We start from the raw sequence: 16,831 nt of genomic DNA on the forward strand, positions 1-16,831 counted from the left end.
AGCTAAGGTAATCAAAATTTCAATATATGGCCAAAGCAACATGGCAATTTTAAAAATGATATCAAAAAAACCTAGGCCTTCTATGTTGCGCACGGCCAAGGTTACCTTTTATTTTTCTTATGAGCGCTATATTTAAATTTGGCATTTTAAAAATCCTTATTAAAAATGTTTTCAACCATGTCAATCAATATGGCGCCCATAGGAAAAGCAAAAGTGCACTTCGGCCATGCGCAACGTAGTACGCCTAGACTTTTTTGGACATAATTTTTAAAATTTCCATATTGCCTTACCCCAATGTTAAAATTTTGATGACCTTAGCTCCAATAATAAAGAAAATATGGTGGGGTGTTTAGAAAATGCACATTTTTCTTTTTCTCCCTGAATTTACGTAACGGTATATGAATATTAAATAAAAATAGACCTAGATTATTTTTGGACACACAAAAACGCAACTTTTCTTCTATTTAATCGATCTTGTAACCTTAACGGTCTTCAAGATCCCTATTATTCCCCATGTAGGTACCTCATTTTAAACTGGACACCCTGTATACGTGTGCGAATTTTCAGGTCAATACAATTAAAATTTAAGATTTGGCTCCTTCTCCTTAATACGGCCCTGTATCAGATCAACAATACGATAATTTTACATTTTCTTAGCATGTAAATTATGTAAAGCATGCAAATATTCAGTTTAATGTGATAATTAAAATTTAAAATTTGGCGCCCTCCTCCTAAATACGGGCCTCTGACAGCTCAAAAACTCAATAATTTTGTATTGTTAAAAACCAAGTATTGTTTGTTATCGCTTTCAAGTAAACCCGTCCTCCATCTCACTAAGAAGCTTTGTTTTTAAACTTGTAATAAACTCCAAATATTAATCACAATAAACCAAATTTAATATACAAAATACATCCGAGCACAACGCGATATGTCGTATTCTAGCTTGTTTTGTTAGAAATTCCACAGCGTGCAGACAGCACCGTTTACTCGCGCGGAAATACTTATCGAAGCAGTGACGTCAGGCCAATAGGTGAGCGTTTAGCGGATTCAAACGATTACGATAATTTCGCACAGATTTTTGAGGCATAAGCCTTATACGGAATGTTATGAAACTTTGCATACTGAGTTTTAATGTCATAATGAATGATTTTATGAGGAGTAGGCACGTTTTAATTTTTTTGTGAACGTTTCTATTCTTTCACCTAAATTAAATGTAAAAATCTCTAAAAAGTACGAAAATCCAAGAAAGAATAATAAATTACCAATGATTTATTTCAGTTTATTTTTTTAGTGCCATCATCTTTAAGCAGAAATTTCGCAAAGAAGCACAGTTATCTACATAAAATTAGATATTCAAACTTTGTCTCATTGGGTTAAGAATATTTTAAACCTACTATAAATCTGTTAGTACAAGGCATTAGCAATAATTTACCGTGATTTATAACACAAATATAAAAGAACGACTGGTAAAAATGAAGGTATGAACTTTGGAGAGGCATTTTTATGACGAGATTCCCAGTTATACGAGTAACAGTTGTCACAGATATAACTTTTTTAATATCTGTATAACTCGGCTCAGCAGTATTTTCCTCCATATTCTTTTCAGCAAATAAAAACTTTTTTGCATGTTCTTCAGATAAGAAAAAATGGAGGTAATCACATACCGGGTGTTTATCAAAAGTAGCTCACCTCTATAACTTTTTTATTTTTTCAGATAAAATTGGTATATTGTTTTATTAGGTTTACTCCTAAATGATACTTTTTATGACGTTTTTAACATTACAGGTGAGGCACAAGAAGTCATTTTTACTCCGAATAGAACATGCTATTTTTTTTCAAACGTCACAAATAATTTATTAAATAATTTAAACGTTCCAAATAATACAGGGTGAGTCTTTAATAAATGCAAATATTTTTAGAGGTAGTATATTTTCCCCAGAAACACGATTAAAAGTTCGATTTGTTTATAGTTTTTAGTTAAAAGCCATAATTTCTTTATACTATGACAACATAGGTAATAGATTAATTAAATTTAGAAGAAAGAAAACCCTGAAAAGATTCAGTGGTTCTCAAAATTTAAACAAAAAATCCCTTTTTTTGGAAATTTTGAAAGTAAAATAACTCGGTTATTTTGGACTTATTTGAAAAAAGGTATAGAGAAAATATGTTTCTTTTATCGAGATCTACCAGCTCTGACAATATTTGTACTTATTTAGGACTCGCCTTGTATAAAAATATTTAAAAGTAATACGTTGTATGTAATTATATATCGAGAAACTATGGTTACGCTCGTTGAATTTGACACTTTATAATAATATATAATTTGACACGTCTAATAATATATTTTCATACTTTTGTGCATAGATAAAGGAAATAAATTTAGATTGGAAAGCCCGTCAAAATATATAATTGTTTTCGTCGCGACCGCTGTACGCGAACTCGCGCTGCTATAGCGGTTGCTAAGAACAACAGCCCAAACAATAACAGAAATAATTTTCTCTTGTGAAAGTCAGAATATTCAAAAATTATAAAATATCTCAAAATTTAAACAGTCCTCATTGAAAAAATACCGAGAGCGTCCATTGTCAAAGTAATTAAAGCTATCTTGTGAGTTTAATTTAAATTTTACTTACTCAATCCCGTGATAATTGTGAAAAAGTGGCATTAAAAACTAAAAAACTGTGTTGTAAACTGTGAACTGCAAAAACCATCGTGGATCGTGGCATAACGTCGGTTTCCAATGTTTCATAGGTATTTCACATACATGTCCTTATATAAAATAAAGTTTCTTGTATGCAACACACTGTATTTTATTTATAAAATTATAACGAAATAATAATAAATTTAAATAAATAACATTTGGGGACATAATTCCGGAAAAAGCCGAACCAATCCGAAATTATCAAAAGCTTTGGGTCGCGACCGTTGCAAGAATAGCGCCAAATAGTGTTTACATTGTACATGGGCACTTTCCAATCTAAACCTGTTTCATTTATCTATGCTTTTGTGCTTAGGCGTAAAAGTGCTCCACTTTTATGCCGATATATACAATGTGTTTCTTAATGACATGCTAATATTTAAAGAGGTGATTCTTGGACCCATTCTGAGAAAAAAAAGTTTTATATGAATATATGTCCTAAACATCTTAACTTTTCAGATACAGTGTGGTAAAATTTTCTAATATTTTTTTTCAAAATATCTCGAAATGTTATATCCTAAAAGGTTATATTTTATTTGATACACGTCTTCTATGTATCAAAATACATTTTTTGATATACAAAAAAAATGTTTTATTTCTTAATTTCCTTCCAGCCAATGCAGAAATGATTTCCACACAACAGTCACCGCATCAGATTTTCAGCGATTTGACCCTGAAATAAATTGATTTTAATTTTTTAAGCAAAAACTATGCGGACGAAAAAAATCAAAAGATAAAAAATATTTAGAAATGAATGGAGATTTTGAAGATAATTTTTAAGTCAGTGGGGTACCACTTTTCTCAAAAATATTCAATATAAACCCCTTATGGACGGCACTGGCCAAAATAAATAAGATTCTTTGTACACCAAAAAATGTATTTTGGTGCATAGAAAACGTGTATCAAGTTTCATAAAGATATCTATAATAAAATAAGAGTTATTGTGAAAAAAAAGTTTGTTTTTAGAAAATTTTACCACCTTGTATCTCAGAAATTAAGATGTTTAGGACTTAGGTTTAGGACATACATTCATATGAAGTTTTTCTCTTAGTATAGGACCAAGAATCACCCTATTAAATATTAGCATGTCACGAAGGAACATACTGTATATGTCGATATTGCGACGAAAAAATAATAATATTTACAAATAAGTTAAAATTTGACACGGTACCGAGATATTCAAGTTTTCTTTCGACTGCAACTTAAAAAAAATATATTCATGGCTATAAAAAATGTATAAATAAATAATACTAATATACGACTAGAGAAAGTAAACAGTACAAGACAAAATCACAGTTAGAATGGAGTTACCCATATATCTACTAAATTATTAAAGTCGTAAAATAATATAACGTTAAAACTTATCGTTATAATTCAGGATCCGGTTGAGAGCGATACGTAATTGAGTCTGGGGCCGGCCGTGCTTTCCAGAGTTAAAGTGAAAACCAAACTAACTAAATTAAATCATCGTTTAGGACAAACTATCCCACATATCAAAATGGTCGAATTTAATCCCCGTCGCGTAGTATTAATACGGTCGCTTGGCGATCTTGTTAGTGCCCGTCGGATTTTAGAATATATCAACAGAGATTTGGGGACAAAGATAGGACCGTCCTTTCATCAAAATATAATAGGACCGAAGAAATTAACCAATTTTTCTATAGGCCATTTTTTAATTTATAATGACATACAAACTCTTAAACTATAAACAATTTAGACTATACGAATACCATACAGGTACTATATATATATAAAATAAATTGTATTGCTTGCGATATTTTGGTCCATAAACGTGAATTAGTAAATGATTATCACATATTATAATAAAAGTTTAAAAATTTTAAAGTTAATTTAAAAGAAAAAGTAAGTTTATGATAAGTTATTCTTTTTTTCTCAAATTATCGTTGAAAAAATCTTATCACTCATTAAGATTTCAGGGCCATGAAATTGGTCATCTTTCTATGCCTGATATTCTCCGGTAATTTATTTCTACATAATAACCTTCAATTCTTGACAGCTTACTGTTCTTGAGTATTCAAATTTATAATTTTTTACTAATTAGAACTCAGATTTCCCAATAGATCTTCCATTACATCAAAATACGATATTTTACGTATCTTTCTAATACTCTTCTAATCTTTTGTCTTCATCATACCTTCTGTTAGGGTAGCAATTTGTAGACTGCACAGAAGAATAGCGAATATATAGCACCTTATTATTAGAATATGTAGCAGATTTCCAGCTCCAGTTATTGACCGCTATCAAAATAATTATTTTATTTTTACTAATACACTTTTATCATTATTGATTATTTTAAATTTCGCGAAATAAAATTTGAGAAAGAATACATCCTTGCCGAAATCTGCACAAAATATTAATATATAAATATTTTTCGTCAAATATTTTTAGTAAACCTCCTCTATTTCTTGACAGGGCTAACCTGGGCAGATGATTCCCAAAATTCTTAAGGCAAATTCTAAACTTGTCAGTCCTGAAAAATGTCAGCTATGTAATGACAGGTACTAAATTAGCTAGTGTCATCAGTTCTTCATAAGTACACGGGACCTAAATTTTATTGCTGAATCTGAACAGAGCTAATTCAGAGATTAAAATAGGTAAATATAATCAAAATAGTTTGCTACTTCCTACCTTGATGCGGCGCGCGACGTCATTACACAACATATTAATATTAACCTCAATACAAAAGACCTCTGCATAAATAGCTAAATTTAAATGGGATATGTAACTGTAGACATCCACGACATCCACTAGATCCAGCATAGTTTTACTCAGCATTTCAACCCAACTCTATTCTCAACTGAGCAGGTACATATCCTGTGCACCATAGCTTTACACTTGGTCATCTTTTACCAGTTCAATTCTCTGCATTTGTAATCTCAGGTTATAGTGGCACATTTATAATGTAGTCTGCGTGGATATTTTGGAGTTTCGATGGTTTAGAGTATTTTGGTGTTCAGTTATAGGACTGATATTAAAATCTACTGCATGTATGTATGTTTACTAATATAATTATTTTTTATAGTCTTGTAGCGTTTTTTTTAAACATTACTACTGCGAACGGCAGCTTTTCATCGGAGAGCAGTCGTGGGTAAGGTATTTCACTAGAGAGAAAACTAATCAATAACAATAAACAAAAAATACAGATATTGGGCGCCAGGCATGTACAGAGAACGAAAACACAGTTGTATATTACTTAAAACTGATGACTATATTTATTCAAGATGGACTGTGATGGTAAATAGCATTGTACAATTTTAATAATTATTATAGTGGTTATATGTCAAAGAAAGTGGTGTTAAGAGTTGTACTAAATATCTATAAAAGTAATAACATTACAAGACATAATGTAATGAAACCTAAGATCTAAATCATATTTTAAATACTAAATCGACATAAATGTTCTTAATAATCTAACCACTAAATATAGTCTGTACGATATTATTTAAAATGTACGTTAAGTTAAGACTGAAAATCGACTGAAAACTGAACCTAAATCTACACTTAGCTGTTCTTGAGGCAATCCTGTTTCGAAGAGTAGCAGTGTGAGGTAGGCTCATATCTCTGTACTGTCTGTCGGCGATCCTGTTGGCCAAAACAATAATAGAGGCCAGAATGAGGACACCATGAATCAATACAGCCGTAGCTACTGACTAGGCTTAGAAATTGGAGCGAAGCAGCACGGGGCTTACGCTGTATCCATACTGTGGCCATATGGGGACACTACCCGTACCTTGGAACACTACTAGGACCTTGGATAATGTCCGTAACTTGGACCATAACCCTGGACACAGTCCGTCCATAAGATAACGGTACAGGGGAACACTACCCGTACCTTGGATACTACTAGGACCTTGGATAATGCCCGTACCTTGTAAATAGTCCGTACCTTGGACCCTAAAAATATGAAACTCTTGTTTAAAACCAAACAAGGTCTAATAAACAAAATAAACCTACCTCGAATTACTTCCGAGGGCTCAATAATAAACAAAGAAACTGTCCTTTCTTCCATGTAACATTCTGGAGGACAAAAGCAAAAGAACACCAATGTGCCAGCAAAATACAAATACGAGTTAAGGTGGGTCAATCCGAAACTCTACCCTAAAAATATTCAATAATAATAACGAATCTAATAAAGATAATATCTCATCTTTACCTGTTGCTTCGAAATGGCAGTTGATTCAGATTTTGCAGCAAGATTTAAATTGCCATTTCTAAAAGCAGGATTTGCAACCGTGGCCAAAAACAAAGTGAGGTTAAGCACGGAGAGAGTTGACAGAAGCGATGTTGACAGCGCCTCCTCAGAGCGATAACAGGGTTGTGTCAAACGATTACAGGGTCGTGGACTAGAGAACGTAAAAATTCGTCAAATAAATTATCCGGCCGGAACGATAGGGAATCCGGTGATGATACGCCAGACATCATATATCATAATCAAAGACATGTAACGAACTAAAAACGTTACAGTCTTTAAATGAAATCTCACCTATAAAATCTCATTTTCATAGTTTGCCATTTTGTTGTCACCATTAATAAACTTAAAACTTGAAGAATGATTCCTTACTTACATTAAAAACATACAAATAAAATTTATTTTTATTCGTCTTTATTAAAATGTCCCTTTAAATTTACGTATTTCTATTATTAGAGCACATGTTTTTCAGAAACACATTTAACATATTTGTATATTCAGAAATTTACCTATCTATCTGGAATATATAAACAATTAATACTATTATGAACACCGACAGAATATAGGTAGAGTTTTTGTTTATCGGTATTATAATTATATTAATTCCACAGTAATTATAGTAATAATTATAATATAGCAAAACAATAATTATTTAAATAATTACTATTTACATTTAATTTCTCCCGAAACCCAATGTTGCCAAATAGGATTATGTTCAACGGAGAATAAATTTGGTTTATCTAATTATTATCACAGTTTTGTATTTGTATTTGGAATAGTTAAATACATAAAGTTGTGCTTATTAGAAAAAGATAATGAGATATATACAAAATTATACATTTAACAGAACGTCAACGGTTTTTATAAACGTATTTGTTTAAAAAAAATTAAAGTGTTCTTCAATAGTGGTATTTAGATATTTTAAATAGTTTTTTTTATTTGTTCTTTGTGTTTTTTGCTTCCGACGACGGGAAAAGATATACTTCCCGAAACGTTAAGAATTTTTTCTGTTAGACAAATTTGTTCAATAGTTAATCGTTGCTGACAAGTTGGTTTCCGTTCGATTAACGCAGCTTAAAAATATAACTATTTTATTTTTTAGATTTTCTTAAAGTACAATGGCCAAATACCCATAGGACTTTTTTGAAGAGATAAATCAACCACAGAGGTATAGACATTTTTTAAGGTTATACATGTTTTCGATAAAAATAAAAATTACATGGAATTGTAAAAAATATAATTGCAATTGGCCTTAAAGAAATGAAAAAATAAGATCTAACAGTATCAGAGACAGTGTAGTCATCTGTAAACTATAAGCCTAATTAATGGGAATTGTACATATTGTACATTTGCAAAAAATTGCAGATTTTATAATTATTCCTATTTTTTCGTATAATATCACTGTAATAGCATATATTAAAAATACATACCGTGCTGGCAACTCTTACTTTTAGGTCGGATTTACATGTGTGGAAGTGAATCGCTTAGGGATCTTATTAAGTCGGAGTGAGAAAAATGCGACTGTGTGCAATTGCAGCGTTGCCACATTCTCAGTGAAACAAGTACGCCTTTCTCCGTCTAGTGTAGTAAAATCACGGTCGAAAAGCGCTTATTCTTATTTTTTTTTCTGAACGATAACTACATAAAATTATTAGATGTGTTTCTTGACATCTGAAATCAAGTTATAGAATATCGTTAGAGTGACCATTCCTTTTATAATGAAAAAACGTCAGTAATGATGATAATTTAAAAACTCTGTGACTTTTTTATTTGTAAAGATTTTCACATACTGTACGAAGAAAATATAGCGTACGCAATACATGTAATTAAATGGAAAAACATACACATAGATCTTCATGACGTGGGGTGGCATGGCGTGGCGTGATGGCTAATGGGGTCCCAGCATTACTCGGTTTATTTCATACGTTTGGTAATGCTTTTACTGTTCTCTCGTTGTTCAGTACATTATAATTGCATTGTATGTACTCATACGGAACATACGGAAATCTCGACCCAAACATAAAGCTTACCCAGCAGGAGTATATTCAAAATACATAACATTAAAAACTTCTTCCTTTAGAAAGCAGAAACTAGATATTCTAAAACATCAAATATTTTTGTTAGGTAGGAAAATTGGTATACAAATAAAAGCTATTGAAAAAAATATTTCCATAAACTCTAAAATTATTAATATTCTATACAAACCGTAGTTAGTAAATTAAGATTTTTTTTTTTCATAGAGTAATTTATTTCGTTTGTGTCTTTCACACTAGTTTGTAATAATAATAAGTTTGTAACAATGGACAGTTTAGTAGATATGATTATAATGATAGTTGATCACTATTTTGGTTGGTGAAAACTTTATTTTAATTTTATTTTTTATAGCCATCATATTTCAGGATTTTAAATCTAAGATTAATAAAGAAATACTTTCATCATAATAAATAAACTAAAAGATCTATCCTGTTTCAAGAAAAAAATATGTTCTCTAAAGGTGATTACGTCTTTGATACTTTTTTCGTGATTTATGTTAGAAAATGAATTGTCTAATAAATAAATATCATGTTTGCTACATGCCTTCAACTCGAAAATAAAAGTTCCCCTAAAACATATTTTCGACACATACGACAAAATGTGTGGGATTAAAGACAAATTGAACTCTAATTCGACCTGAAAAGCAAAAAGAATAATCCAGAAAAGAAATAATATGATATCAGTTCAGTCATTTGTAACTTCTGCCTAATTAAACGATATTGTGTAGCAAATTTTCTCAGTCGAACTTAGGTTTCTCATTTTTCCTTCTGTTATTCGGATTCAATAGGCGTTTTTTTGGAAAAATAAATGTATAAGTTTATTATAAATGTGTCGTATGATATAAATAAAGAATAGGCGTACAATAAATTAACTATTTCTTAGAGATTTCCTTACGAGTTAAAAATACAAAAAGGAACCTAATTTTACAAAAAGCGACTTATGGCAGTTTTTTATACCGTATAATCGAAAAAAAAAAACAGTTAGCGATGTCTATGAAATGAAGATCGCTGTCATTTTATAGATATGTAAAATTATATGGGAAATGTCATCGCTCGTCATTTCCCAGCCAACTTTCTCGCCGTTGTTTTTTTTTCATCATACGGTATAATATCATATTTTATCTAATATTTCAGATATTATTTTTCACCAGTGTTCTTTCTTTATTTTCTTATATTATTTTTCTTCTAATGCTATTCTCAGTAAAAAGTGTAATATTCCGCTCGCATATACAGGGTGTGCCATTTTGGTTGAAATCATACTGTATCTCCGTTATTAGTGAAAATAGAGGGATGCGGTTTGCACAAACCTGTCCCACTTTATTGTCAAACGAAAAATGCTGTAAATTAAATTTTCTTAGCCATCTTTGTTTCTGAGCTACAAGATCTTTTTGAAAATTTTGCAATTTGGGATACACGCCGTATCTCTGTTATTGCGAAAGCTATCGAGTAGGTGAAAACTGTTTATTATAGAACTTTTTATGTAGAATATAGTGGTGTAGTCTGTTATTCTTCGAAAAGAATATTTTTGAAGATATGAACAGCAACAACCTGTACATATATAAATCATATGATCTGGCTTGCTATGAGTTTGTCAAAAATATATAACACTTTATATTTATTATTCCACTATTTAGTCTTCTTCATTTAGTATTAATATTTAAAGCGGTGGCTATATGGTAGCGACTTGCCTGCACGGGATAGTTTGCGCAAAATAGAAGGAACACTGTGACATGATACGAGTAAGATCGTACATTCATCATTATTTTTATTCAGTTCCGTTCGTGGAAATATCAAGTGATGATTGTTTAACACACAACCCACAAGAGTCTCAAAACTGTAGCTTGAACTCGCTCATAACCGTTTATACGTTTGATATCACCGCACAAACTGGTTTGCGTAAACCAAAAATCTTCAGCAACGCAATGTTTACACAAGCCGCGCTTTGTGCGTGCTACCGTTTTACCATTTTACACACAGCGAGTTCCTGATACAAACAAGTTTGTGCAGGTAAGTTCGTGGTAAAGCTTGTACGTGTAGCCGGCTCTTGAAATCGGGTAATTGTTTAGTGAACTAAATTGCGTCTTTACACTGGATGAGTAATGGGAACGGGGAACGATTGTTTAATTTTTTTATAAGAGTTAGTCGGGAGTCAAACTATTTCATCCTTCATTTTTAATGTATACACTTTGAAGGTTAATTTCATTGTTAAAACATCAGGTAGATAGAAAGTATTTATTCAAAAATTTATCTGGCAAAAAAGGGCTTTCCGACTGAGATTGCCTAATTTTCATAATATTTATGTTCTCAAGGCCGAGAGGGCAAACCTATTACGCTTTATTGGCTAATGCAATCTTCTTTCTTTTTACGTTTTAATAGCAAAAAATCTCCCTCAAGACATTTTCCTTCGTTTAATATGCCATATATAAGACGTAGCTGCCCACTCAGAAAATGAAATATTAAATATAATATTACATGTATAACCCTAATATATGTAAATAACGTAAAGGTTATATTAAAATGCAAATATAATTTTTATAGCAAGCTTTATTTTTAATATTTTATTCTATACCTATTATCTGAAAACAATTTCTACTAGTGAATGGCGTTATAGGAAAATGTAGATTCTCAAATATAACTGAACAGAAATTATTATATATATTTAATAATTTCTGTTCCAGATATGTCACAATGTTGATGACACTTATTTTACCTCTTCTAATTACTGTAATAGACGAGGAATCTAAATATATTAAAAAAATTGTGCAAAAGAGAGGAACAATGCCTAATTTTTAAAAATAACACTTAAACAATTTGATATAATTAATTTCGATATGTTCAGTTTCATTTAACGATGCCATTCTGCCGAAACTGTGATACTTAATAATATTTGACATTAGTTCCCAAGTTAGCATTTATATATGTATAAAATGAGATTATACCAAGTCTGGAAATTACGAAATTTTCGTTTAACATTTAGAAATTCATTCTAAATGCAATAATATACAGGGGATTTCATTTAAAAAAAATAAAGTTTGATGTACCATAACTTTATGACCGACCCTGTATACTTAAATTTACTAGTAGCTAGTAGGCATTTAAAAATCCATTACAACAGTATCACAGTTTCGGCAGAATGGCATCATTAAATAAAACTGAACATATCGAAATTAATTAAATCAAATTGTTTAAGTGATATGTTCAAAAGTCAATAACTCGGAAACTGTTGGTTTGAGGTACATTGTGTGTATTTCAATTTTGCTTAGAATTGAAGGAAGAATTGAAATATGCAACAATATACAGGGGGTTCTATTTAAAAAAATGAAACTTTGATGTGCCACGACTTTATGCCCAACCCTGTATACATAAATGTATTACTCGCCAAAAGACATTTAAAAACCACTTAATTTTTGTATTTAAGTTTTTGTGGTACCTTATACAGGGTAGTCCGAACTGTATTCCGGAAACTTCAGCAGCATATTCTCCTGATGAAAATAAATAAAAAAGTTCTTATAAATGTATGTCCTAAAATGCTTAGTTTCGGAGATACAGGGTGTAGAAGTTTCATTTTTATTTCGATTTTTTCCAAATAATTTCTGAAGTAACATCAATATTTGGATGAAATTTGGTATCTGGGAGTTTTTTGATATGAGAAATTCGATTTTGATGTCAATATAGCTCCTACTTGTAGACGGCGCCACCTACATATTTTTAATTGGTTTGAAGAGTAATAACTTTTCGTCCGCACCTGTATAAAACTACTAAGTAAAAAATTATACATTTACGACGTTTTTAACGTAAAAAAGATCTCTTAATAAAAATCGCTACGAGTAATAGTTCTCGAGATATTTGTAATCGAAATTATCAATACCTGTCATCATTGACATAAATTAAACATGTTGACTAAAGAGTTAGTAGACGGTAATCATAAATTTCAAATGTTTTTGTGCCAAATGAACACCAATCATCATTTTTTCGAAGAAAATTTTATGATTAATTTAAAAAAATAATAATTTTCCGAATTTATCTTCTTACTCCAATAACTATATCTACTCAACATGTTTATTTTTTGTCAATAATGACATGTATTGACTATTCCCATTCTAAATATCTCGAGAAGGGTTGCTCGTAACGATTTTTACCAAGAGACATTTTTTACGTAAAAAAATACGAAAATGTATATTTTTTAACTCAGCTGCTCTATACAGGCACGGACAAAAAGTTATTACTCTTCAAAACAGTTAAAACACGTGTAGATGGCGCCCTCTACAAATAGGAGTCATAATGACATCAAAATCAAATTTCTCATGTCAAAAAACTATCAGACGCTAATTTTCATCCAAATATTTACTTTACTTCAAAAATTATTCGGAAAAATTCAAATAAAAATGAAACTTCTACACTCTGTATCTCCGAAACTAAGCTTTTAGGACATATATTTATAAGAAGTTTTTTACTTCTTTTTATCTGCAGAATATGCTCCCGAAGTTTCCGGAATACAGTTCGGGCCATCCTGTATATTTTACCTAATAATGGACCGTTTCCATACATAACAACGACCCTGTATAACATTTGCTATGAAAATACACATTTGTCAAAAAGTGTAACAAAGATATAACTAATAAATAAACTATATTATATCTCTTGGTTAATTCGGCAAAAAACACAAACTGACAATACACAAATAGTTAAAAAAAAAAATAGATAGGGTTCTTACGAGTCAGCTATTTTTTAGTTTAATATGAAAATATCGCCTTTATGTCAAGAGCTATATTACAAAATATCTAATGTTATATGCAAAAGAGCAAGGCATAAAACTTACTTTTACCATCAAGATAGCTAGCTCCTTAATCTAAAAGCAAATAAGATTATAAGAACAAATAAGATTATAACAACAAATAAATTAAACTTTTTTAACTTTGTGTAAAAACTTTCGTCATTTTCAAAAAAACACATATTAATTGTGATTAGCTGTTGTTTGGTTTTTCTCTAGTTCATTTATTTTCCAATCATATAAACAAAATGCTCTAGAAGTTAGTGTTATCTTTAAACAATAACAAAAATGTAAACGATTTTTTTTAAATAGGAATATATATCTCTCACATACCTTTCACTAAACTGGTATAGCGGATTGCTTAAATTCTTCTATACAGCTATCCTTTAAAAATTACCATACTATTTCAGTTTCAAGTTAAGTTGAAAAATGGATTAAACTATTTTTCTGTTTCCGTTTCAACCGAGTTGTTCGCCAACTGGGTTAAACGAAGTAAATCTTAAAAAACAAGTGATATATCGCAAGTACACTGGTGGAACTGTTAGTGGCAATAACAAAACCTATTTTTCTAGGAAACAAATAAAATAATAAATATTAAAAATAGTTCAATAACAAACACAAAAATAGTGTCTTGAAACATTTAAGATTGTATTAGCATTATCAGAGAAATTTACATTATCGAACATTATCGAGATATTAAAAATAGATCAAGTCAACTGTTTCAGTGACTTACGAGTTCACTTATCATAAAAAATAGTGTGTTTAGAAAGCCAGTTTAGAAATCAATATTATTTCACACATCTACACAAACAAATATTCATTTAAGTTATATTTATTTTATACAACTATCAGTTTGTATACACTAGCATTTTTTAGATAAAAAAAATGTACACAACGTCTGCGGATGTTAAAACTTTTGCTCATTTTATATGTGATCTTTGCTTAAAACGTCGTAAAGTTTACAATGGAATTTAGGAAACGCGGATCCTAAAAAGACAAATTATGTTAAATATTATTGTGAAAATTATAACATATTCCTATAACATCGTTTGAAAATTTAGCGAACAGAATAAACAGGCACTCTTTAGTAATAAACAAAATACACTCATCGGCACAATGCAACAAATACGGGCACCTTAAAATTTTGATGTATTTTAAAGTTTACTATGTTTTGTTCTAATGGGCCGATTTTGATCATATTTTAAGCAATTTGTAGCTAAATTATTTGAGTTTTTAGTACATCTTTCTAAATTAAAAATGAGAGTTTCCATTTGTCAATTATAATAGGGAAAACAAAATGTTGATATTTTGGTGAAAGTTTGAAACACCTTGTGGAATATGTTAATAAAGAAAGGAATTTAAAAATTATGTTATCATCTAGGTACGTTTTTTCTCTATAGTTTGTTTTTTGATTCGTCTCAATAGCTTCATTTTTGTTGGAGATATTCGCTTTTGAATAAGACAGTAACGATTTAGCGCAATTTTAGCATTGATTTTGAGTCCCCATCAACACTCTTATAAAACAGTGTTTATTTTTTATAATATAACTGTCATTGAAAAATCATATTATTATTATTATTTACTGACGGTTACTCTAGTAGAGAGGCTTTTAAGTTCTGAGGTATCGGCTATTGCTGCTATAATTGATCACGGTAGAGATGAGCTTTTGGAATTAAAACCATATCTGCTAGAGTAACTGCCGAACAAACAATAATAATATGATTTTTCAATATCACTGACATGACATCAATCATAAACAGTATTTCATAGGTCTGTTGACTAGTCCAAAAACCAAAGGCATGGTTTTAATGTAAAAAATACGAAAAACTGTTAGTGTCTTCTTCAAAAGCAAATGTAAGTTCGTTTGATCATATAATAAAATTATTTTTAAATTCCCTGCTTTGTTAACGTACTCCACAGGGTGTTTCAAACTTCACCAAAATATCTACATTTTGTTTTCCCTCGTATAATTGACAGACGGCAACAGAAAATTTAGAAATACTACAAATTCAAATAATTTAGCTATAAATTGCTTAAAAAATCATCAAAATCAGTCCACTAGAATACAATATATTAAACTCTAAAATACATAAAAATTTTAAGGTGCTCGTTTTTTTGTGCCGATGAGTGTATATCAAATAAGAAAATTTGTCAAAAGAGTCAGTAAATTAGATAACAAATAGAAAATACATCTAACAAAAAAGTAACAACCTATCTACATATTTATTATATCTATTCTCAAATCATATTTTTATTGCAGGAAAGGTTAGCTAAAAGAGCGTGATAGTGAAAATATTGACTCAGGATCAACTTAAAGTGCACGGAAGCCCCGTACTCTATAATAAGTCGATGCAATAAACGTGTTACTAGACGTCGAATTTATAGAGGTTTCTCGACCGGTTCAATATTCTCTGAATATTCAACCTCATGTTCACTTTCGCCATGAAATATAGGAAGTCATACTGTTCGTTTATTAGAAGCAAAAATTTAGTAAAATTTGTAACGTTAAATTTTAATTTCACCTGAAATGGGAGATTAATAAATTAAACACAGTTCTTACAGTTATTTGCAAATAACTTACAACTTTATATCCGCTAGAACTTACAAAATTTCGAAGTGAACTAGAACATGCGGATTTAAATCAAGAAACAAATTTCCTGAAATGTATTAGAAAATGACTGACAGCTCGATGTTTTAGGGATATAACATATTAAATATCAATCACATTTTCTGTGTTAGTAATTAAATATTTTCTAAGCAGAGTTTTATTGCCTCCCCTGAATCGATTTATATTTCATACTTGAAGTACAGGTAGTTTACAGAACTACTTATAAAACAGGAGTATATTAGAGAAACAAAATAAAATTAAAACTTCAAAATTAATTACTAATATACTTATTACTTGTTTAGATTTAGACGCACTTGTAAATTTATTAAAGGTAGCCAAAAACGTCTCTACAAAATTATCTAACAGTATTCTGTTAACAGTATTCTTCTCAATACGTCTCATGTTTTTGTTTACTAAATATTCAAGTTTGACTAGTTTTAACGCATATATAGTAAAAATTACTTAAATCCAACACACAATTAATTATAGACATAATTTATTTTTATTAGCA

This window comes from Sitophilus oryzae, unplaced genomic scaffold (assembly GCF_002938485.1).
Source record: "Sitophilus oryzae breed Bouriz unplaced genomic scaffold, Soryzae_2.0 scaffold_358_pilon_pilon, whole genome shotgun sequence".
Taxonomy (NCBI): Eukaryota; Metazoa; Arthropoda; class Insecta; order Coleoptera; family Curculionidae; genus Sitophilus; species Sitophilus oryzae.